Source organism: Pelophylax lessonae (genome assembly GCF_965119305.1).
Source record: "Pelophylax lessonae genome assembly, chromosome: 4".
NCBI classification, from domain to species: Eukaryota; Metazoa; Chordata; class Amphibia; order Anura; family Ranidae; genus Pelophylax; species Pelophylax lessonae.
This window is the reverse complement of record NC_138771.1, coordinates 276519094-276545616: the sequence shown is the minus strand read 5'-3', so window position 1 is coordinate 276545616 and position 26523 is coordinate 276519094. Positions and strand designations below refer to the sequence as shown.

The 26523-nt window shown below is 43.5% G+C and overlaps 1 long non-coding RNA gene across 1 annotated transcript in view; it reads right to left on the bottom strand.

Moving 5' to 3' along the window:
- Positions 1-23136, bottom strand: part of LOC309551955 — a 209151-nt gene extending 186015 nt beyond the window's left edge. Inside the window, exons 1-2 of the long non-coding RNA XR_014225116.1 lie at positions 23085-23136; positions 8282-8493 (exon numbers count right to left, since the gene is read on the bottom strand). This is a non-coding gene — a long non-coding RNA (uncharacterized lncRNA). The remainder of the gene's footprint in view (positions 1-8281; positions 8494-23084) is intronic.
- Positions 23137-26523: the final 3387 nt, after the last annotated feature.

The window sequence follows — 26523 nt, the reverse complement described above, 5'->3', positions numbered from 1 at the left end:
GGTCGTTTTAGAAGGTGATTGTCTACAAAACCTTTAGGCTGAGTCAATCCACCAAAAAGTGATGATAAAGCTATATATATATATATCTTGGAGTCCACCAAGGAGTTTTGGATGTTCCCAAAGACTTTTGTGTCTCCACTTTTCCATAATCTAGTTCTAATCTAAAAGTTAGTTACCTCTACTAAAGAGAAGCCATATTTATTACAATTTTTGCATTGCTGAGGAGAAGCTGTTTCTGGTGAACAATAGACAGGACTTTGTTAGGTGAGGGGTATCTTCTGTGCTTGTTTTGATCTCTGAATCCCTCAAATTCCCCAACATACTGTGTGCGTGTGTGCGTGTGTGCGCTCGTGTGTGTGTGCGTGTGTGTGTGTAGCACCACCTGACCTCCACAACCATATTAGCGGCCCTTAAAGACAAGGCGGGCTAGCATTTTACTCAGATTCATTGGCGAGTGGTGAGGGGTGAAATACATTGGGCGCTAATTACTAAGGGTAGACCTCAGAGTGACCTGACTCAGCAGAAAGGAATAGGCCAGGAGCTGAGGCGCAGCCTAGGCAGAGGGCCTGCATGACTGGGGTTTGGACTTACAGGCCACAGAACTAAGGGTTAATTAAGTTCAGGAGTCTTTAAGTAAATAAAAGACTTACCTTATTGGTGAACGATAGGGTGGGGCAGGGTGTGGTCTCAAAGGGGTCTTCTGGGGGAGTGTTGCTGTTAGCCTCATTCCAGCAAGGGACAGCGCAGGGTGAAAATCTCCCTCCCTCCCGCCCCATGGTGTGGGTTTGTTGGGTTGGCCGTGGGTTGTGGTGTGTTGCAAGTTTTATTAGTCAGGGCAGCGGCAGAGGTCTCTGGGTTTTTGAGGGCAGGGGAGTGGTACGCTCTTTGGAGAGCGAGGGTCTGGGCCTATCGTTGGTATGGGTGTACCTGCCCTAAGAAGTGGTGGTGTTAAGAATCATAGTTGGAAACTGGTTGTATCGGTGGGAGGAGTGACGAGTGTTTGTCCCCGAGTCAATGTAAGTGCGTCTGGGGGCCTATGGTGACACGAAGATGGTGGCAGATACAGCCGGTTGGTCAGTTTAAGGGTGCCTTCTAAAATCCGGAGACTTATTGGGAGAGCAGGTATTTTTGTTGTCAGGCTGGTTTTTGAGGATTGATATTAAAAGGATGTAATAAAATGTGGTTTATCATTTCTGTTGTGTTAATAAATAGGCTGCCTTGGCCGTTTTAAAACCATACCAGGTGTGTGTGTCAGTTATTGGGACACAGGGAGGTGTGGGTGGTTAGGTGGTAGCCCGGGCAGCCTGTGATATTGGGCAATACCCCAGTCAAGGAAACATAAGTCAGTAGCAGAGTTAACCTCTGGGGTATTATTGAGTAACCCAACAGGCACCGAATACCCAAAGTACAGTTCTGCACAGATTTCAGTCTCCAATCCCAGCTTCACAGAATAAAAGCCTTGAGGATCCTTTCACAAGGTCAGTTCCGTTTTTTTATCCGTTCAGTCACTTTTTTTTAAATGGACACGGGTGCACTTTTGGAGGGTACGTTCCGTATGTCCGTTTTTCATCCATCCGTTTGCGGATGTATGTCTATGGGATTGTGGACATTAGCGGATGACATCCGCTGACATCCGTTTTTGCGTCTGTTCCGTTTTTTAAACGGAAAAAAATAGGGTTCTCTTTCGTCTCAAAAAACATAACTGAACGGAATGGACGCAGAACGGAATGGACGCAAAATGGATGTCAGCGGATGGTCATCTGCTAACGCCCGCAATCCCATAGTCATACATTATGTCAGTTTTTCATAGCGCAAATGGATGGGAGGAAAAACGGACATACGGAACGCCCGTGTGAAAGGACCCTTAGGCTTTTTTGGCATTTCTGTAATTTACCAGTACTTTGGCTGGTGAACTGAGGGCTCTATCCTTTCTTTAATTGACTTATAAGTCTTCTGTGAGCCTCCAACTGCACACAGCTATCTAGGATACCTCATTCAGTCAGAGATCATTTTCCTTGAGAATCCAGCTTTAATGTAGCTCAAGACCTGGCCTTCAAACACATGTTTTGACCTTCCCTAGGCGGCAGCCCAAAAAGGTTAGCAACACTGACACCACCCCTATCCCCAGGCCCAAGGCTTGTGGAAAAAACACTTGCTAAAGGTTAACCCAAAAATGTATATCCTTCCCCAGCATGCACCACTGGCAATATGACTCCTAGTGGTTGGCTAGAGAAGGACACAAATATTCATACTCCAATGATATTGCAGTACCAGAGACACTCCCTTATAGCAGGCAGGAGTAGCCAATGAGGCTGGAATTAAGGAAACCAAAGGAACAGTGTCATCTATCAATTAGGCACTAACTGGGTGCAGACAATCAGAATAACATTTAATTGACACTTCTAAGGAGCGCCAGATGTAATGGATGATAATCATTTAATGTGTGCAGGTAGATTTAAAAAAAAAAAGTAGCTATTTAGAAATTAAACATTTAAGCTAGCTAAATAAAGTCCCATTATCTTATTTGAAAATAATAATTTTGTGCTGCAAATTCATAGCAACTGAAATAAAATTTGCCTGGTTAGCCCCATGAGATACTTCAATAAACTCCAGAATAATTCATGTGTTTGGCCCAAGGGTAAAAGTCAAGGCTTCTTGACCATTTAATACATCTAAGCATGCAGTTTTTCTCCTCGCTGTGATACAAATCAGCCCAGATACTCGAATGGCTTGCACGATGCAATTCTATGTTCTCATTTCTTTTCTCAAAGCCTGTGGCTAGCCGCTTCTTGAATTACGAGCCTCATACATGACAGTAAATGAAACAATTATGTGTACTGGGGCAATCTGCTAATATGCTGTCACATTTCCAGGTCAGTAAATATATTGATGTGGTGACTTTTCTTATTTACGCTATTTAAAGATCATATTGAAGCATTCGTTTTCTTTTGCCTACAGCTTTCTAAATTGCCAATAAACTCTGATTCCCTTAGCATATACTGAGTGCACCATCCATGAAGCTTTAATAATCTTTTAAATAAATAATTGGGCCATCCAAGAGAAGTAAACATGATGAGCTGATTTTTTGCAAATCCGAATGCAGTGTTGTTAACATAAAGTGGATCTATCAGTAACCTTACAAGTCTGCATGAGTAAATTCTTGACATGTCACAATATACAGCAGCAGGATAATTGTTCACAAAAGCTCCACTTTTTACCATTTACACCAAGCAAGAAACTGTGCCTAGGCTGTGAGTGTCAACATCTGCTGTAGGTAAAAGGAAACATTTTCCCAGTTTATGCTCCCCCAATGTGCTCACTCATAGTAATATTGCGCAGGGGTTGATTTTTGTGAGACATGTAGCATACAGAGAAGAGAAATGTGCCGGCAAGCAGTGGTGTGAGTGTATCTGTCTGTAAGTGTGTGTGTGTGTGTGTATATATATATATATATATATATATATATATATATATATATATATATACACACACACACACATATATACACTGCTCAAAAAAATTAAAGGAGCACTTTGAAAACACATGAGACCTCAAAGTGGAAAAATCTCATTCTGGATTGGAGATCGACCAATATCGGTTCTTCGTTATCGATACCGATATTTTGGCCATCGCATATCGGTATAGGCCGATATTTTGTACATTTAAAGTTTTGAAAAATAAAGACAATTTTTGACACAAATCTGGTACTAAACATGTTAATGTTTAATGGCTCGCTTGCTGGCTCCCTGTGGTGGGTGACTGGCTGGCACCCTGTGGTGGGTGGCTGGCTGGCACCCTGTGGTGGGTGGGTGGCTGGATGGCACCCTGTGGTGGGTGGGTGGCTGGATGGCACCCTGTGGTGGGTGGCTGGCTGTCTGACAACCTGTGATGAGTGGCTGGCTTGCTGGCACCCTGTGGTGGGTGGGTGGGTGGGTGGTTGGCACAGGGGCTGTGGGTGGCTGGCTGGTACAGGGCCTGTTGGCAGCTGGCTGGTACAGTGCCTGTGGCTGGCTGGTACAATGCCTGTGGGTGGCTGGCTGGTACAGGGTCTGTAGGTGGCTGGCTGTCTGGCACCCTGTGGTGGGTGGGTGGCAGGCACAGGGGCTGTGGGTGGCTGGCTGGTGGGTGGCTGGCTGGTACAGTGCCTGTGGCTGGCTGGTACAGGGCCTGTGGGTGGCTGGCTGGCTCGCTGGTACAGTGCCTGTGGCTGGTACAGGGCCTGTGGGTGTGGGTGGCTGGCTGGCACCGGGCTGCTGTGGGTGGGAGTATGGCTGTGATATACTCCCACGAGACTAGTCCCAACTCCAGATGAGGCTGTCCAAGGCGAGGGAGGCGGCCTAAGAAGGCAGAATGACGTCACGAAAATATCAGCAATATCGGTAACTTCTGGGGCCGATTCCTATATATCGGGGAAAGTGCATATCGGCCCTCCATATATCGGCCTTGCCGATAATCGGTCGATCCCTATGCTGGATATCTATATTGATATGGACTGGGTAATGTGTTAGGAATGAAAGGATGCCACATGCTTTGATGGAAATGAAAATGATCAACCTACAGAGGGCTGAATGGTACCTAGTAGTTTGTATGGCCCCCACATGATTGTATACATGTCTAACAACATTGGAGCATGCTCTTAATGAGACGATGGATGATGGGTGGTGTCCTGGGGTATTTTCTCCCAGATCTGGACCAGGACATCACTGAGCTCCTGAACAGACTGAGCTGCAACCTGGCAGCATCATATGGACCAAACATAATGTCCCAGAAGTGTTCTATTGGATTTAGGTCAGGCAAGCATAGGGGCTATTCAATAGTATCAATTCCCTCATCCTCCAGCAACTGGCTGCATACTCTCCCCACATGATGCCTGGCATTGTCGTGCACCAGGAGGAACCCAGGACCCACTTCACCAGCTTAGGGTCTGACAATGGGTCCAAGGATTTCATTCCAATTTCTAATAGCAGTCAGGGTGCCATTGTCTAGCATGTAGAGGTCTGTGCGTTCCTCCATGGATATGCCTCCCTAGACCATTACTGACCCACCACCAAACCGGTCGTGCTGAACAATGTTACAGGCAGCATAACTTTCTCCACAGCTTCTCCAGACCTTTTCATGTCTGCCACATGTGCTCAGGGTGAACCTGCTCTAATCCGTGAAAAGCATAGGCAGCCTGTGGTGGACTTGCCAATTCTTGTGCACTAAATTCAGGGACACTATATTATACCATATTTATTTTTAATTTTTTTGTATTATTTAGCGCATCACTATGTGTTGATTTTTCAAGTACCTTTACGTGATTTCGTGCAGTGGGTCTGGTGTGCGCACACGCCACCGGCGACAGTGTGATTCAATCTGTCTGGCGGATGCGATGTCCGCCGGGACATGCTGATTGTTCCCAGGAGAAGCAGAACAGTGGTCTGCCTATGTAAACAAGGCAGACCGCTGTTCTGTGAGAGGGGAACACGGATCTCTGTCTTCCCCCAGTCAAAGCAGCCCCCCCCACAATTAGAAAGCACTCCCTAGGAGCACACTTAACCCTTTGATTGCCCCTGATGTTACCCTTTTCTCTGCCAGTGTCATTAGTACAGTAACAGTGCATTTTTTTCAGCACTGATCACTGTATTGCTGTCACTGGTCCCCAAAAATTAATGTCAGATTTTTTCGCTGCAATGTCGCAGTCCCGTTAAAAATCACTGATCGACGCTATTACTAGTAAAAAAAATATATCCCATAGCTGGTAGATGCTATAACTTTTGTACAAACCAATCAATAAACGCTTATTGGGATTTTGTTTACTAAAAATATGTAGCAGAATACATACTGTATTGGCCTAAACTGATGAAGATATTTTAATTGTTAAATGTTTTATGGGGTATGTTTTTAACCACTTGACAACCGCCCACCACAGATTTACTGCGGCAGGCGGCCACTCCTGGGCAAACCGATGTAGTACTACGTGGCTCGCTCAGGAGACTCTAGGGGGCAAGCGCGCGCCAGCGGCGGCGCGCTCCCACCCCCTCCCCCTCGTCAGCCAGGTAGTCAGTGCTTGTGACAGGCGGCTCCAATGGCCGCTGGCCACTCGCGATCTCCCCCCCGCTGACAGAGAAGGACGGAGGGCTGATGTAAACACAGCTGTCTGTCATTCTTCCTGAAGTGATCACAGAGGCTATGTGATCCTGCTATATAGGATCACATGTCTCTGTGATGATCTCACAAGCCCAACCCCCCCACAGTTAGAATCACGCCACTAGGCTTACATTTAACCCCTTGGTCACTAATAGTATTAACCCCTTCCCTGCCAATGGCATTATTACAGTAACAGTGCATTTTAGCACTGATTACTGTAGTAATGTCACTGGTACCCCCAAAAGTGTCAAAAATGTCAGTTAGGGGTCCGATCTGTCCACCACAATGTCGCCGTCCCACAAAAAAATCGCAGATCGCCGCCATTACTAGTGAAAAAAAAAACAATAAAAATGACATAAATCCTTCCCGTAGTTAGTAAAACCAATCAAAATACGCTTATTGCGATTTTTTTTTACCAAAAATATGTAGCAGAAAACAAATTGGCCTAAAATGTTAAAAACTTTTGATTTTTAAATTTTATTTTGGGAATGTTATATAGCAGAATGTGAAAAATATTGTTTTCAAAATTGTCGCTCTTTTTTTGTTTATAGCGCAAAAAATAAAAATCACACAGGTGATCAAATACCACCAAAAGAAAGCTCTATTTGTGGGAAAAAAAGGACATCAATTTTATTTGGGTACAGCGTTGCACGACCATGCAATTGTCCGTTAAAATAACGCAGTGCCGAATCGCAAAATAGGGCCTGGTCATTAAGCAGCAAAATCCTCCGTTGCTAAAGTGGTTAAGCATTAAGCAAAAAATATATATATTTTTTTTTTTTTCAAAATGGTCAGTCTTTTTTTTGTTTCTAGTGCAAAAAATATAAAATGCAGAGGTGATCAAATACCACCAAAAGAAATCTCTATTTGGGGGAAAAAAGGACATCAATTTTATTTGGGTACAGCGCACGTCAGTTAAACTAACGCAGTGCCGTATCACAAAAAATGGCCTGGTCATAAAGGGGGGGGGGGGGTAAACCTTCCAGGCCTGAAGTAGTTAATGGCACCATGTCCACTGCGCAAGCACTAAAAAGAGGTATTAGCTAACATACACTTGTTATCTGTCTCCCAAGCTGGCAATTAAAGAGGTATCAGCTAGTGTATACCTTTAATTTGAACCCTTGGTTAAACTGGATCTAATATGCCATCCTTGTTCTGGATTAATGTTATTAAGGGTTGCTAAAAGGGCCACTGTAGAGCAAAACCACAAAACGAACATAAGATATGCTGATGTGGGTAAAATTATAAACATATATATGTATAAACACACACACCTATATTTGTTATATATATTCCAAATAATGGAAATCATTTTGAAACCAAGTGTCAAAGGAAACATGTAATCATGACAGCTGTCCTTTAGAGCCCATTCAGACTAGAGCGACACGACTTTGGTGGGCGACCTGTGAAGTCGTGTGCACCGCGACTTCGGCGCGACTTGCAGAGACTTCACATAATGGAAGTCTATGCAAGTCGCCTTCCGAGGTTGCCCCAAAGTAGTACAGGACCCTTTTCTAAGTCGGAGCGACTTGTGTCGCTCCTATTAGAACGGACCGCGACCTAGCGCGACTTGTCAGGCTGACAAGTCGCGCTAATGTGAATGGGCTCTAAAGTGACATTAATGATTTGTTTTTGTTTTTTTAAACAACAAACATGTCATACTTACCTGCTCTGTGCAATGGTTTTGCACAGAGCAGACCCAATTCTCCTCTTCTCAGGTCCCCTGCCGGTGCTCCAGGCCTCTACTTCCTGCCTAGTGCCCCCCATAACAAGCTGCTCCCAAGCCACTGTTGTCTTTGTCCATTAACACACAAAGCGCTGCTAGGCCCCACTCTCTCTCATGATTGGCTCACTGGCTGTGATTGACAGTAGCGGGAGCCAATAGCCAATGAGGAAGAAGCGACCTGGGAGAGCTGAGGCTCTCATGCACATTGCTGGATCGAGATGGGGCTCAGGTAAGTTTTGGGGGGCTGGGGGTGCTGCTGCCTGGATATTATACCTTCATGCATGCATGCATCCTTTACAACCACTTTAAAGTCTAGTTGAAAGTCCACTTTTCTCCACCCATACAATATGCTTGAACAAGATGAATAACCATAGCACAGGATATTGCATCATTACAAAAAGACCTTGATAAAAGTTTGGCACTTACATGGCACATGAGGTTCAATACTGAAAAACGCTATACAACCTGGTGCCTGTTCTACCTCTCCACTCTAAGCACTGCAAGTGTGATCTCTATAACTGATCCAGTTGTGGCAAGATAGCTGTAACTTACAGACTCAGTAGAATTAGCAGACAGTGACTCAATGCAAATAAAATCTTGCAGATTGTAGAAAGCTTTAATCCAAAACCTGTGCAGATCTTCACAGATGAACATCAAATAGATCAAAAATTATAGTATGTCTATCTGCAGTAGTTACACGTGATCAGAATAGAAACTTAAGACACACTGAAAAGAGTAATGGACTAGCTATACAGAGCATTTCCTAGCTATGGATTGGGAAAGGGACAAAATATTTTAAGGCAAACAAACAACAAACATTGATTTGGCCTCATTTTGAATATGAGTTCAGTTTTGGTCACCAATCCTTAGGAAAGCTATTGGTGAACTAGAAAAAGTTCATCAAAGGGCAACAACATTAATACAGAGGATGGAGGGCCTCAGATATAAAGATTAATTATTTAAATTACAGTTATTCACTCTGGAGGAGAGATGACTGTAAAAAACAATTTTTTTCTAAGGTCCCTGAAGAGGACACGCAGCCATGATTTGAGAATAGAAAAAAGGAGGTTTACCCTACAGCAAGGTACACATGGACCGAATAACAGTTGGTTAAGCAGGAAGCGGCCAACTTTCAGTCTGTGTGCATAGCTGACTGTTCAACATAAGCTGGTCTAACAATCGGCTTTGGTCCAACAGTAATGCTGGAAAACCAGCAATCATCAGCGCTTTCCTCCAAAGGCTGCAGCATTGATCAGTGTATTCTGATGGGGGTCCCCACTGTCACAATACAATAGCGCAGTTTGAGAGATCCCTGCATCACACATCATTTGTGTTGAAGCTGGAATCTGTACATTTTTTCCTTCAACCTGCTAGCTGAAGGAAAATATCGAACGTGTATATCCTGCTTTGGGTTGGGGAAAGGGTTCTTTACTGTTAGAGCAGTTAAAATGTGGCGCTCCCTCCCCAAGGGAGTGGAACTAGCTGAAAGTATTAAAGCAGAATTTCACCCTTAAAGCGGAGTTCCACCCTAAATTTATACTTACCTCCATCTTCTTGCTCTGGGTCACCTGAAAAACAAATGGATAATCGCAATTTTTTTTTTTTACTTACCTCATATAGAAGAAAATATACTTACCTTACTTCCTTCTTCCTCCCCTCGGCGGCCACAGAGATTCGTCACTTCCTTGGCTTTGCAATGATTCCTGGGAGCTGAACGTCATCGCTCCCAGGAATCAATGCGCCTGCACCGGCCCCGACGTCAGTTCCGGTGCGCGCGCGTCATTCCCTTCTAAACAGCTTCTGGGCATGCCAGCGGGGCCGGTGCAGAGCATTGTGGAACCGAAGAAGACGGAAGAGGACACAGAAGAGGATCGCGCTGGCTTCAAGCTGCCCACACCTGAGATGGCAGCGCTGGACAATACTTTTGCAAGGTAAGTATTTCTCCTAACAGGTAAGTGCAACCCGGGACAGATCAGAGGCTAGCCATTGTGGAATGTACTAGCCCTGACTGTCCCGGGGGTATTTTTATAAAAAAAAAATGTCCCGGGGTGGAACTCCGCTTTAAAAAGAAAGTTCTGCTTTTCTGCATCCTTGTCTTTTTTTTTTGGGGGGGGGGGGGGGGTACCTGGTTTTTCTGCCCAGGCAATCCAAACAGAAGTTCACCTTTTGGGGACACATCACAGGTTCTAGGAGGCTGCGGGGCCATTCACAAGGTGCAGCGCAGCCTGTGCATGCACAGTGGGGAGCTGACTGTGAAGTTGCAAGGAGCCACAGCTGGCTCCCTACACTTAGCATGGGAGTGCAAACTCTGGTGCAGCTAACCAATCAGCTTCCGCATTTCTTTTTTTTGTCAAAGCGTAATTGAACAAACTGAAGTTAAAAGCTGATTGGCTACCATGCACAACGGCACCAGATTTTGCACTTTCCAAAATTAGGAAATCAACCCCATAGGTTGAACTGGATGCACCTGTGTCCTTTTTTTCATCTTTATAAACAATATATAACTATGTAAAAAAATCTTTGGGAAAAAAATAAATAAAAAATAATGACAAATAGTGAGCTGACCTCGATCTTTCTGATTTATGTATGTAATATAGAGGCCAATCATATATGAAGATATACCTATCTCTGATCAGAAGTGTTGAAGGCATGGCACTAAAGCAGGAAAGCTAAAATGTTTTAATCTTGTTTGGACTCACCGTGGCTGTGCTGTCAACCCCCATAAACTTCTATGGTGTTATTTCCTAGCATAAATGGTAAAACAGATAACTGCTGGTGTGAAAGTGCACTTATCCTTTAAATCAGTAAGGCTGGGCATTTCCCCTTTAGCCAAGATATTCTGTTTGTCGGACCTAAATAAATTGATGCCAAGGAAATAAAAATAACATTTTAAATCCTATATTCTTTAAACTGGGTGGTTTTACCTTATGACAATCTGCCTGCTATGAATAGATACAGGGTATTTCTCTTTTTTGCAGGTGCCCATCTGATAAGATTTTGCTGCAGAAATATGACAGCTCCTTATTTTATGCGAACCAAATCATACAGGGATCTTCTTCTATTGTGGGAATAAGAGGCTATGTGGTTAGCAGGGTAGTTATGTAAGATTATTTTTTCTAGTTGGTTCACCCTTGGCTGTTATGGAAAGTAGGTCACTTCTGACGTCATGTAAGCATTCATCCATCAAGAAGTTTGCGATATTTACAATATAATATTTTGGCTATTATAAGGCTTTCATGTGAACACTGGATAGACAAATATAAGAGTACGCAGACACTCCCACAAAAGAATATTTTTTTTCCGTTTTGTAGAGCACTGTAAGAAAAAAAAATCCAGTTTCGTTACAATGGTACTCTAGCTGGAAAGCACGGAAAGGGTGACAACACAACAGCTGAAATTATTAAGAGCTGTCACTCTAAGAAAAAAAGGGTCTGTGAGCATAAGACCTTTAAAACTTCCCCGATGGTTGACAAGCACCACCATGGCTTTGTCTGACTCAATCTGGATTGAAGGACTTTCCAACAAGATGTTCCATTGTGCAGAGACATTTCACCCAACATTTCAGGAACTGACAGGAGATGAGACTTCTAGGACAATCAAGTAATCTGTATATACAGGGTACTCAGGGTCTTAAGTCCTCTATACTTATAGGCTGTAATCTAACATGAGGAGAAGCCTCCAAAAGATTAGAAGGAAGGACATCCCCAATTCCAGAACTGAATTTCTAAGGCCCCTTTCACACTGGCTGAGTCCACCAGGAGATCCGCCCGCTCAACTGGGGATTTCCCCACGGATTTCTGCTGAGCAGGTAGATGACAGGTCCGTGTCTGCTTCGCTGATGCAGACCAAACACAGCCCGCTGTCCTCTATGGGCTGTTGGATGGAAACGGACCACATGTCTGTTGACATCTGCCACTCCATAGGGAGCAGTGGATGGTCTGATCGCGTCCGCCTGAAAAACGGACAGGTGGCCCTAAACGGTCAGTAAGTGTGAAAGGGGCCTAAACCACCAGGTCAGGAACAACCTGGTCCTTTGTGCCAAATAAGTCAGTCTGCCCATGTACTTGATTGACTGTTGCGTTGTAGAGGTCAGAAGAGAAAGAGGACAAATTGTTTGCCTCAAAGGAGGCTACCATTAGGTCCAAGACTCTAATGCAAAGTTGGCTGATTCTAGGACTTAAAAACTGTAATTTGCTTTGAATAATCTAAAAAAAGACTAAATCCAGATATTCCAAATGATGAGTTGGTTCCAGGACTAATTTCTGAAGTTTAGGATCCATCTAAACGGTTGTAACATCTGAACAGTCAAAGCCGAATTGTCCAATAGGTCCTCATTTTCATGTCCACATAAGGCAAAAGTCTCAAATGTGTAGGAAGGTGAAGACCGATCTGGTTGATTCAGTCTATAATTTCTGAACTAGAATGAGGACAGTCAGAGTTTTGAGATCCAAGATAGGATTCCCTTTGGGTATGGGAATAGTGCACAAGTAGAAAAATATCCTAGAAACCATGTTGTCACAGGAACTGGGAAAGTGACTTGGCCTTAATTTATCCATTGTTTAAATTGCCCCAAGATGGAGACTCTCATATACTAAAGTTGGTACCGCCCCTATACAAAGGTGCCTTGACGAGGCAATGCTGCTTCCCCATCCCCATATATTTGTAAGTGTTGTACAGCTAAAACCTATTTAACACAAGTTGTTAGACTGTATTTTATTTTTTTGCTGGCGAGCTGTTAACTATGCTGGGAAATACTATGGGGTTGATTTACTAAAGGCAATTAGACTGTACATTTTTTCAACTGCAGTAGCACTCTGCAAATGCAGAGTTTACCTTTAACTCAATTAACCTTGTAAATGAGGTAAAGCTTCACTTTACAAAGAACACCCAATCACATGCAGGAAAAAAAAAAAATCAGCATTTTTGATTGCACATGATTAGGTGATGGAAGTCATGAGAACTCGCCCCCATTAACTAAATGCTCGAGCAGCTTTACTTGCAGAGTGCAAATGCACTTTCAAAAGTGTAAAGTATATTTGCCTTTAGTAAATCAACCACATTGTGTTTTGTTTCCTGTTATCAAGGCCCTACCATGTGTACTTTACTAGTACTTTGCTAAATTTTTGTTCTTGGGTTTAGATACACTTTTATCTGGGCTGTTCCTGTGTCCTAATTCCAACATTGTTTTGATGACATCCTTTATACAGCCACATAACACCACATACACCAAGCCTTTAATTATTGCATTTCTCACTGACATTAAAAAACCTCCACAGGGATGTAGATACTTGTTGGGGCCCATTTAGGGCACTTTCACACTGCCCAGCTGCAGTTTCACTGCAGTGTGGGTGCAGCGTACCAGCAAGTTTCGTGCAGGTTCCCCGTGCTTTCCCATAGATCTCTATTGGGGGCGTTTTTGGTACGTTTTCTGAAAGAGATTTTAGAAAATGCACCAAAAACACCCAGTCTAACAGAAGTCTATGGGAAACCAGAGGTAGCCCACATAAAAACCCCGGGTACACTGCGCCACACCTGCGCTGCGAGGAAACCACAGAGGATCAGTGTGAAAGGGGCTTTAGGAATAGTCATGCCCTGTTTGTTGCTAGGGGAGCCTTGTCATTCAGGTTGCCTGGACTAGGAGTTGTGGGAGGTGGATTGTCACACGTTGGAGAGACGGCTTGAGAAGAAACTCCATGTAGAGAAAAAGGAACCATAAAACAAATAACAATGTGATACAGGTTGAGGTTCCCTTTTGGGGGAGCGTAACTACTCCTTTGGGGGGACTAGGGGAGGAGTGATGTGTGGTGCAAGATTAAAGCTGAATTCCAGGTAAGCAGTTTATAGCAAAGTTACGTTGATCCAGCTTGGAACAATTTAAGTATGCATGTTCTTTACCTATGGGATCCTTTTGGAACCTGGAAATCACTGTAGTAGGTGCCACTTCCCTGCTGCATAGCGAACACTAATGGCGCGTTTCCACTGAGCTTTCTGGTTCGGTTCGGTTCGGTTCGGTACGGTACGCTATTTATGCCGTTTCCATTATGAATGGTACCCTAATTCCGAACCGTACCGTACCACTTTTTGGTACCCTTTCATTGGGGTACCAAGCACATTAGACCCGTACCAACTGGGTGGAGCTACACTCTGCAGAACTTTGATTGGTTGACAGAGAATCGTCTATCACAGCTTTCCACACCACACCTATCATGAAAAGGGTTATTGGCAGTGGAAACGCAATGTGTACCGTACCGAACCGTACCGTACTGAACCGAACCGTACTGTACCACTCAGTGGAAACGAGGCATAAGGGTCACTCACTCGGCAAGGTATTCTATGAAAGGCCCCCATGCAGAGCGAGCAAACTCATGTGTTCACTATGCAGCAATGCAGGCGCTCAGCGCAGGCTCTAGAAGACAGTGGCAATCAATCACTGTATTAGCAGCACTTACTAGAGTGGTTTCCATAGGGCTTTTTTTTCTCAGAAAATAGGTACAGGAACTCAACCATGACCCCCCCACCCCACCCCCACACAAACACCCCACCCACACACCCCCCATCCCCCCCCTACACACACACATACGCGCACACACATGCACACACACACCCTCCAAACTGAATCAAATAGTTTAGTGTAGTCAACAGTGGGAGGGTCTTAAAGGGGCATTAAATACCAGGAGTGCATTACTTACAGAGTATAGAGTTCGGGGTGGGGGGGTTACACACAGAGTGCAAAGTTCGAGGGTGTGCGACGTACATAGCGCAGAGTTTAGGGGCCTGCTTCATACAAAGTGCAGAGTCCAGGCTTCTTCTACAACTGCCTACCTCTGGATCCCCCATCAACATCTCATTTTCACCCCTCTTCAGCTCTGACCTCTGCATGCAACCCTCCCTCTACTGCCCCATCTTCTACCCACCTCCTTAAAAGCTCCACCATCTTCCAAATGCATAGCTCCCAACTGTTGCTGATTTGGAACAAAGTCCCTCTGTCCCTCCTTCCGTCTAATTTGTCCCTCATTTTGGTCTGATCTATATACATGTATATAACATGCACTTTCTATCTTTCAAAAAGTGTTTCCCAGTGCTAAGCCTTTCATCCAATTTCTAAATTGCTGCATTTGTAAATTTCAAAAGCCAGTATAAAGGAATAGTAGTGGTAAAAAAAAAAGCACTTGTGGGTTTAACTAATCTTTTGTTCAATTCTCCTTTAAGGGGGCGTGGCAGGGGGGTGTCCTATGCCTACATACTTTGCTAATAGGTGTCCCTCATTCCCATCTCAAAAAGTTGGGAGGTTTGCACATGTCTTACTTTTGTTGCTGTATTAAGCTGAAGCACCCAGTCGGCTCTAGTACCTCCCCGCACACTGTAGGCGACTCCGCCTCTCTCATGTACGGCAAGATCATCCAGTGGGGGTGTTGGCATCTGCACTGCACCCTGGGCACCTGCATCTCCCTTGTCCTCATTCTGCACTCAGTGGGAGCCACTCAGGAGATCAGAAATGTGGGAGCCGTTGGGTGATAAGCTGTTACTTGTAAACACAGAAATTGGAAATCTGAGTTTACAAGTGATAGCGGTGAGCAGAGAGCAGAGGGCCTGAGATAAAGGTGGTGGAACCGAGTTCCATTAGGTTCCAGCTGAAAAAAAGCCCTGCCAGCTTCCACAGGGATGCCTCAGATAGGCACATACATACACTGCTCCAAGCTGGAACCATGTAGCTATTGTATAAAGTGCATACCTTAACTCACCTTTAAAGAGTAAAGGAACTGTTTGGGCATCAGCATTACTCCAGCAGAGAACTGTCATTCTTGTTGAAACAGCTGTGTTCTATTGTCGGGAACATAATGTTCAAACCTCTGGAAAACAGGGACACGTTTTGAAAAGCAAGGGCTGGGATTGAGACTTAAGTAGTCAGCCCCTGGCATTTCCGTGTGTTAGATGTGTACAGTTCGTGGGTGCTGGTTTGCACATTCGCTGAGGGCTGTGTGTGACTTAAAACAATCAGTCCCCTGTGTCTGTGGTATTGACCTGAGAGGATGTAACCTCTTGCTGACCAAGTAACCCATATGTGGGGCGTCTTTAAGGGCTGGGCCTTTTGGCTAAGTCCGGTCAATTTTTTTCTTTCAGGCCTCAGCGCCCGGCCAGTGCCCTATTGCACGGCCACTTATTTATTTTAATACATTTTTCTCCCACTGTTTGTTACTTCTTTCACTTTTGTGTGTGTTTTCACATTAAGAGATTAACAGTGGCGGCTGGTGCTCAAAATTTTTGGGGGGGGGCGCAAACAGAAAAATTTAATAGGCATTGCTTTGCGGCAAAAAACGCTGTAAAAAATTGCGTGACTTTGAAGTCGCAAAAGTGTGAAAGGGGCCTTCAGTAATTAAGGTATAGTGTGCCCCCTTTTAATGCAGAGTGACCAGCGTGCCCCCTTTCAATGCAGAGAGACCAGCGTGCCCCCTTTCAATGCACAGAGACCCGCGTGCCCCCTTTCAATGCAGAGAGACCAGCGTGCCCCCTTTCAATGCACAGAGACCAGCGTGCCCCCTTTCAATGCACAGAGACCAGCGTGCCCCCTTTCAATGCACAGAGACCAGCGTGCCCCCTTTCAATGCACAGAGACCAGCGTGCCCCCTTTCAATGCACAGAGACCAGCGTGCCCCCTTTCAATGCACAGTGACCAGCGTGCCCCCTTTCAATGCAGAGAGACCAGCGTGCCCCCTTTCAATGCAGAGAGACCAGCGTGCCCCCTTTCAAAGCAGAGAGACCAGCGTGCCCCCTTTCAATGCAGAGAGACCAGCGTGCCCCCTTGACCAGCGTACATGCCCCCTTCAATGCAGAGACCAGCGTACATGCCCTCTTCAATGCAGAGACCAGCGTGCATGCCCCCTTCAATGCAGAGACCAGCGTGCATGCCCCCTTCAATGCAGTGACCAGCGTACATGCCCCCTTCAATGCAGTGACCAGCGTACAAGCCCCCTTCAATGCAGTAACCAGCGTACATGCCCCCTTCAATGCAGAGACCAGCGTACATGCCCCCTTCAATGCAGTGACCAGCGTACATGCCCCCTTCAATGCAGTGACCAGCGTACATGCCCCCTTCAATGCAGTGACCAGCGTACATGCCCCCTTCAATGCAGTGACCAGCGTACATGCCCCCTTCAATGCAGAGACCAGGGTACATCCCCCCTTTAATGCAGTGACCAGCGTACATGCCCCCTTCAATGCAGTGACCAGCGTGCATGTCCCCTTCAATGCAGTGACCAGCGTACATGCCCCCTTCAATGCAGTGACCAGCATACATGCCCCCTTCAATGCAGTGACCAGCGTGCGTGCCCCCTTCAGTGCAGAGAGCTGCGTGCGTGCCCCCTTCAATGCAGTGTGTCCCCGAGACTAGTGCACTTACCTGGATCAGCAGCAGCTTCTCTCAGTCCTCCAGCGCGTCTCCTCGAGTCCTCCCACTCCACTGCTCTGTGCCCCGGGTCCACTTTACTCCCAAACATTATATATATTATTTTAGCAAAGACTCTGGAGAATAAAATGGCGGTCATTGCAATATTTTTTGTCACGCTGTATTTGCGCAGCGGTCTTTCAAAAAATGTTTGGGAAAAATTACGAAAAATCACATTTCACTGCATTTAAAAAAATATAAACAGTAAAGTTACCCCATTAAGCCGAGTAAATAGATACCCAACATGTTATGTTTTAAAATTGCGCATACCTGTGGAATGGCGACAAACTACGGTCAATAAAAATCTCCATAGGACGACGCTTTAACATTTTTTAACGGTTACCAGTTTAGAGTTAGAGTGTTGCTCTTTTTTTAGTTATTGCTCACGATCTGGTGATTGCGGCGATACCTCACATGTGTGATTTGAAGAGCGATTTAATTTGCGGTGCGACTTCCATATACTTTTTCTTTCGTGCGCAAGCTCACGGCGACGGGGGGCGGCTAAAATTGTTTATTTTTTTTCCTATTTATTTTATTTTATTTTTTAAATTTTAACACAGGTTTTTAAAAAAAAAAATCTGATCACTTTTATTGCTGTCACAAGCCCTAGACCCCTCCACTACACTTCCATGTATTCAAAACGCCGAAAACTGCATTTTTGAATACACTCACTTTTTGAAACTACCGCCTTTAGCAGCTGAGTAACTCGGATGTGACGTCATGGACGCCACCTCCGGGTTATGTCATCGGAGACTCGATCAAAGGGGGAGGATGTGTGGCCCTCAGGTTCCTTCCTCCCCTGCCTCTGGGGGGGGGTCTCTCTTCAGGAGAGCCCCTCGACCAAGTATTCCATGGTCAGCTTTGATTGGCCTTCTGTTACCCTATGTACCTGTCAGGAGCCTTGCACCCCTGGGGATCAGGGAGAGGTCATATCCCTTCGGGGGGATAGACTAAAGCACACCCTTTGATGCAATTTTTGGTGTGTGCTTCATATGCATGTTTTTTGTTCACTTAAAGCAGGGGTGGGGAACCTTTTTTCTGCCAAGGGCCATTTGGGTATTTATAAAATCATTCGGGGGCCTTACAAAATGATCACCTTAAAAATTAGCCTGTTATATTTGGTCAAACATTTAATTAACTCACCCCTAATGTGATGGCTGCAACTGCTTCTCTTTAGTGAGGTGTGTGATGTTAGCTGGTATTGATGATGTTGCTACTCTCAACAGGTTTTCCAGGTTAGTGTCGGTCAGTCTGGAGCACAGTCGACTTTTTTGTGGTGGTAATTTTTGAAAAGAACTGCTGGCGGGTACTGCTGGAGGGTATAGCTGGCTGGTACTGCTGGTGGGTACAGCTGGCTGGTACTGCTGTGGGTACTGCTGGCTCAGGCTGGTACTGCTTGCTTGTACTGTGCTGTGAGTACTGCTGGCTCAGGCTTGTGGGTACTGCTGGCTGGTACTGCTGTGGATACTGCTGGCTCAGGCTGGTACTGCTGTGGGTACTGCTGACTCAGGCTGGTACTGTGCTGTAGGTACTGCTGGCTGGTACTGCTGGCTCAGGCTGGTACTGATGGCTGGTACTGTGCTGTGGGTACTGCTGGCTCAGGCAGGTACTGTTGGCTCAGGCTGGTACTGCTGGCTGGTATTGCTGTGGGTACTTCTGGCTCAGGCTGGTACTGTGCTGTAGATACTGCTGTCTGGTACTGCTGTAGGTACTGCTGACTCTGGCTGGCACTGCTGTGTGTACTGCTGGTTCTGGCTGGTACTGCTGTGAGTACTGCTGGCTCTGGCTGGTACTGCTGTGAGTACTGCTGGCTCTGGCTGGTACTGCTGGTTCTGGCTGGTAATACTGGCTCTGGCTGGTACTGCTGGCTCTGGCTGGAAGAGGTGATGTTTCCTGTATTGGTCACAGGCGGAGTGCATTTGATAACACTCTGCCTGTGACTCACTCAGACTGTCATAACAGAGCAGGAACTATACAGGAAGCATTGGCTCAGTTCTGACAGATCAGCTGAGAGACACAGACTCAGCTACATGGGGGGCCGGACCAGATGACTTCGGGGGCCGCATACGGCCCCCGAACTGTAGGTTCCCCACCCCTGACTTAAAGGGTTTTGTGGGGAAAAAAATTGCAAATAAAAAAAAAATAATATAGAGTATACAATTGCAACATTTTATTAAAAATTATCTATTAAATATTTTCTCAACAAAAGTGAAGTTATAATTTAATGGTTTTTCTATTGTTAGGATTTTGCACCATCGCAGATTTAAAAAAAAATATGTGCGGCAGCAGAGCCTTATTGCCCACACCCTGCGCATATGCGTCCATGAGGACCGAGGCTTCTGCACTAAGGGGTGCTTCCTGCGCACTCTCAACACCGTGACTGGCATGAGGTTGACCACTTGTTGACCAGGCCTTTTCTGGAACTTTTTGCTTAAAAGTTTAAATCAATATTTTCTGGAGATTGTTGCAATTTTTTTATGTCACACAGTATTTGCGCAGCAGTCTTTCAAATGCAATTTTTTTGGAAAAAATACACTTTAATTAATTTAAAAAAACAAAATATATATTTACCCCTATTTTTTTATATAATGTGAAAGATGATGTTATGCTGGGTAAATAGATACCTTATATGTCATCCTTTAAATTGTGAACGCTCGTGGAATGGCGACAAACTACAAAACTTAAAGATCTCTATAGGCGACATTTTAAACATTTTTACAGGTTACCTGTTTAGAGTTACAGAGGAGGTCTTGCCCTAAAATTTTTGCTTTGCTCTACCGTTTGCAATGTTATCTCACATGGGTGGTTTGAACACCGTTTACATATGCTTTCCTAATTTACTTATGAATTAACTTCTGCGCACAAGCAGGGAGGCATGGGGCATGTTAACTTTTTTACTTTTTATTTATTTATTTTTTGTTCTTTTATTTATTTATTTTTTAATCACTTTTATTCCTATTAAAAGGAATGTCATCATCCATTGTAATAGAAATAAGGATGACAGGTCCTCTTTATTGAGAGATCTCTCATTTACCTTTAAAAGCAAAAAAACAAAAAACAAAAAAAAAATTTTTGAACTTTTGCTTTAAAAAAAAAAAAAAAGATTTACTATAGCCCAGGAACCGGAAGTGACAATCCTGTCCTCCAAGGGCATAAAGAAAAGTGGCGGCCATCTCCATACCCAGATACTGCCAGCATGGAATTGCTCCCGGGCTTCACAGGGCAGGTGAGCCAGGAAACGACTGGGAAGAGATGGGAGTAGGGGAAACCACTTCCGATGCTTCTAAAAGTGATCTTACCGCAAATTCGGGACTTTTATCTTAGATCGTCAATAGTAAAAACAAAAATATGGCTGGCATTTAATGTCAAACAAATTATGTATTTTTACTATAGGCCAGTTAGCAAGTGTAAATGTAGCAGCAAAAATGTACCAGAAGCATGTGTCATACCAGTAAGCATTTAAAACCTTTAGGAGTTTTCTCAAATAAAATCATGTTTAAGATTTGCCCACCTGCATTCCCTTGTGTAGGTTAAGGGGTCAGGAGGCGGTAAAACAGCTCAGCTAAAAAGGCTGATTATCGCCTCCCCCCCCCCCCCCCCCCCGGCCACTCATGTGAACAAGCCCCACCATGGATGTATCCAAATTATGCTCTAACTAAAACCAAGATGTTTTGTTTATTAATTTCATTACTTTGATCAGAATTATTCCCTAGAGGTTGAAAAAAACAATGCTGTGTATATTTAACCGCTTGCCGACCGCCCACAGTAATATTACTGCGGCAGAGCGGCTCAGCTGCATCCAGTCACGTAGTACTGGGGGACTGGAGTGCATGCGGTCTCGGCGGCACGCGAGCAGCAGCGGAGCCACGCTCCCGCTGTGTTTAGACACAGCGGGAGGCGGGCCGCGGGAGGAGAGGCTGCGATTGCCGCCTTCCTCCCGCGATCGTCCAGGAAACGGAGAGAAGACCCGCCTGCTTATGTAAATAAAGCAGGCGGATCTTCTCTCAGACAGGCAGGGACAGATCAGCAGTTTCAGCTAAGCTGCGATCTGTCTGTGCCTGTCACAGAACCCCCCCCCCCCCCACACAGTTGGTAAGCATATAGGCATACATCAACCCCTTTGATTACCCCCTGGATTAACTCCTTCCCTGCCAATGGCATTATTACAGTAACAGTGCATATTTTTAGCACTGATTACTGTAGTAATGTCACTGGTCCCCCCAAAAGTGTCAAAAATGTCAGTTAGGGTTTCCGATCTGTCTGCCGCAATGTCGCAGTCCCGCTAAAAATCACATATTGTCGCCATTACTAGTAAAAAAAAAAAAAACAATAAAAATTACATAAATCTTTCCCATAGTTAGCAGACGTGATAACTTTTGCGCAAACCAATCAAAATACGCTTATTGTGATTTTTTTTTACCAAAAATATGTAACAGAAAACAAATTGGCCTAAAATGTTAAAAAAATTTAGATTTTTACATTTTTTTGGGGAATGTCCTATAGCAGAATGTGAAAAATATTGTTTTTTTTCACAATTGTCGCTCCTTTTTGTTTACAGCACAAAAAATAAAAAAATCGCACAGGTGATCAAATACCACCAAAAGAAAGCTCTATTTGTGGGGAAAAAAGGACGTAAATTTAGTTTGGGTACAGCATCGCACAACCGCGCAATTGTCCGTTAAAGTAATGCAGTGCTGAATCGCAAAATAGGGCCTGGTCAGGAAGGGGGTAAAAACTTCTGGGGCTGAAGTGGTTGAAGTGGAACTTCACTCTTTCAATCAAGATTGACAATTTTTAATAATTTTATTGCTCGAATTAGTAAATAGCAAAATATATCATATTGACTGGTTTAAAACTTCTTTTTTTTTTTTTTTTACATTTTTCTGTTATTTTCTGGTTTCCAGGCCTAGGCAAATGATGTCATACATTCCAAGAGCCTTCAGGAGGGGAGGAGGGGTTTTCTCAGCTAAGCCTCCATGCCTGAGCTAAGGTCAGGTGGAATCCAAGAAGTAAATGATGCATGAATCATCTTCCCCTGCCCATGGCCAGAAATGACAAGGGGTGTTTTTAAAAGTGATTTCTCAGTAAAATAAAGCAAGGAGACATGAATGGTTGGGGGAGTTTGCTTTCAATATTAAAAATGAGCTATATATATAATTTTGGTTTGTGATGCTGAGATGCAGTATAGTTCCTCTTTCAGCAGGTTGAATAAAATGCTGTAATATATAAGTGAGAATTAAAAAAAAGATGCAAATTAGAATTATTTAAGTTTCCATACATGGTATTCTAGAGAAAGTGATTATTCTGACATACACGTATAGCAAATCAAGGATAGATTACACTTTTTCTCTTATCAGGTATAAACCAGACCCACATTTTCTTAAAGAAGCAATTTAAAAATTTTATAAATCCTTTTTGTCCCTGCCGACTTATGTTCTTAACTCAGTAGGAAGATGAATAGTAAACTAAAGAAGATACCAAAAACACTAAAACTACACCGTAAGAGAATAAAAAGAGGATTATAATCGTAATGTAATGCAGACAGAGACTATTAAAAAGCTTAGCAGCCTAAATGACCAATTCAGTTTGGCTCCCTATGATACACCGTAGATGTCACAGATTCCAAACTACGGGGCCTTTAAATGTATCTTTATTGCATACAGTATACACTGTGAACCTATATACTATATTTACCATTTATACAGTATAGACACTCACATACTGTATATAATACTATTTATATTAATATATTTATTTCCTGCCTATCATAAGCCTACGTATGCTTACCTGTTTCTTGTTTTGAGTAGTGTATGTTCCAAGCTATGTGGGCAGTTCTTTGTTCATTGCCAATGTTTTGCAATCATTGTGAGAGTTAGAATTTGGGTCATATGAGGCCCCCAAGTGGTTACTTTAAAAAGTTCATCTTGAACAATCTCAAAGCACCACAGTCTACTGAATTTATTAGCTTGATGTTAATTCTCAAACAGAACTTTGTATGAAATATTTTTTATTTTTTTCAGTAGTTTATCAACGGATAATAATGTCTGAAGGATAGGTTAAACTGAAATGTTTCACCTGAATGATACTGTAAATCAAGAGGGGCTTCAGTTTGAAAAAAACAATTAAAAGTCAGGAGCTACAAATACTTACCTGTCCAGGGAGCCCGTGATGCTGGCAACCCGAGCCGATTCATCAATTGGCTTCAGGTGCAGGCACCAGCATTTAAAGTAAGGAATTACAGCCGGTTTCCCACTGCACATGCGTGAGTCACTCTATGCCTTCTCGAAAGTCCGGCTGTCTTCTGTGTCCCAGAAGGCAGCGGGGGAAAAGGAAGAGGGGCCGGAAATGCACATAGATCGCTGATCATCAATCTTACCCGGATGTGGTAGTAGGTACCTGTCAAAACCAGGTACCTGCTCCCCCCTGCCCACCAAAAGGTGCCAAATGTGGCAGTGGGCGAGGGTGCGAACAAGTGGAGCTTATGCTTTTGGGTGGAGATCCGTTTAATTAGGGAGTTGTTATTTCAAATACTTCATCCATTATGTTTGACTACAAAAATTACATCATTTCAGTGATTCTCACACAGGCCAGGAAACAACCCATTAGCACTGGTGTAGGGTGTCTTCACTCTGGATGGAGGACCAATGGAGACATCTTTGGACATCAACATTAACTGTCAGTGGAGAGGGTAGCAGTAGATGCACTAGCAGATGTAGATGGGCTTGACTAACAAACTCCAGCTAACACTTTTTAAGCAGTTACAGCAACATTTTTTTTCCTTTTATACATAAATGAATAAAAGCTTATCATTGCAGGCACCCTTGTCTGCGTTAAATAGTTTTTTCTCAACCATTTAACTGCCACTTTTGCTGGACAGCTTGGTCTGTTAAAGGAAATGGAAAAAAGAAAACAAATGCAGCCACCACTTTTAAGAATTGGTAAGCTGCAATATATACAATTTTAGTTTTTGGGTTTTTATACCACTTTACAGTAAACCCCCGTTATATCGCGGTTCATTTTCCGCGGTCCCGGTATTTCGCGTTTTTTTTTCTGTAAGACCTATTAATATTATTATATTAATTAATTAATTGTTAATTAAATATTTTTGTGTTTTCAATTGCTCTTGCTCTCTCTCTCTCTCAATATATTTTATTTGTTTGTGTTTCTTTTATTTTAAAAGTGTGTTTAAAGACCCCAAAATGTTTTTTAAAAGTACCATAAAAGTTATAAAAACATGCCTAGAGTGTATCTAAATAGGTATTTCTGTTTTGCGAATTTTTACTTATCGCGGGTGGGTCTGGAACGTAACCCCTGTGATGGAGGGGGGTTTACTGTACATAACCCCCTTTGCCACACTTAAAAAGCGAGGGGGAAAAAAGGTTTGGGACTTTAAATGAGGCACACAATTGGATTGTCGTGCGTCTCCATCCCTAATTCATGTAATGAAAACAGCAGCACGGTTGGGACTTTAAATGGGCGGCATGAAGCGGCTTGCAGGAAAAAATACATATTTATTGGAAGATACATATAAATAACAATAATGACACGTTGAAATGTTATAACACAACAAAATCAACAGCTGATGTGTATCCCAGTTCCAATGTATCCAAAATAACCACATAGAAATTAACCAGGGACAATACAGTAATATAGTAGGAACATCAATAGACTGTGTGGGTCTACAGTATATGAATAATTTGGTAAAAACACAACATCATTAGACTTGACGCGTTTCGCGGACTAAACATGTCCACTTCTTCAGAAGTCGATGCATGATCTATAAAAAATAAATATGTGTGAACCCCCCTTTGCTACACTTAAGTCAATTCAGTCAGAATTATTATTTTTTCAGATTAAAGGACGAGTATGCCTCTAAACATGCTTTATTTCAGTTTTTGAAGGATTCAGGTAGATTACATCACTTATGGGGTAATTTACACTAGTGGAAGTGCTATACCTTTTAATCTCCTTTTATTCTTGTACCCACCACATGTTATGATTGATTATTTTGCATGGAAATGCCTTAGACCCCTTTCACATGGGCTTTCCAATTCCGTCCACCTGTCAATTTTCCAGGCGGACCTGATCGGTCCCTCCATTCACCCCTATGGAGCGGCGGATGTCAGCGGTGACATTGGATCAGGAGGTTCTTTGCTGTAACCTAAGGCATTCAACAAGATTATAATTTGGTTAGTAATAGTTTAGCAAAGCATAGTTTAATTCTAACTACATTCAATCGGAGCTATGAAGGTAAATACCACAGTGGAAATTACCATCCCACAAACTGCAATAAAAATGGTTAAATGTGGATGAGGTGAAAGAGAAGAGAGCATGGTGGCTAAGTGGTGGTCTCTTTAGAGTGTCAGGGCAAAATTAAAAAAACAGCAATCTGCAATTTATGCACATTTCTCAATTTTTTTTTGTTTTGTTTAAAAACTCTGCATGTATAGAAGAATACTTGTTAATCTGACAGAAATTCAGTGTGCCCCTTATTTCTTGTTTGAGCTGACAACACAGTGCTTTTGCTGCACTAAAATCCCAACCAGCATTGTCAGCCTTGCCTGCTGAACTACAGAGCTTCACCTATCCCATCCCTCAGTGTCCCACTCCACCTGCATCCATTGATTTCCTTCCCAGCAAAAAAATACTGCTTCCTTGACTCCTAAGAACCTGCCCTCACACTGTGTGTAGAAAAGGGGCTCTTGGGAGGTGTAGTTCTGGGGGTGTGCCTATGTTAGTAGGAACAGAGCTCCCAGTAGCTAGCTGTCTTTGCAAAAATGCCTGATGATATTGTCATGGGGGGTAATAATAGCAATTTCTCACAACAGGAGCAAGGTAAAAAAACAAATATTGCTAAAGCATTAACCAGAGTGTTAGAGGGAGGAATGGTGGTCAATTCTTACCAAGAACATACAACCAAATGGTCCCCAAAAGATGACGCTGGCACGATAGCACAAGATAGCCAATGAATGGGAAAGAAGCCTTGGACATTGCTATTACCTGGTGAAAAAATTATAATTTTTCTGTATAGTTTTCATCACTTTGCAAAGCTTTTGGGCCCAGAAACAAATTAACGTTTATGTGTTTATGCTAAAAACTACTGCTGAATATTTACAAAGTGTTTGTTTTGCATTAAAATATTGTAAGGTAAAATATGTAAGAATGAGACATTTTTGCACAAAACAAGTAAATTATTGTGGATTAAAAATATTCTATTAAAATGTTA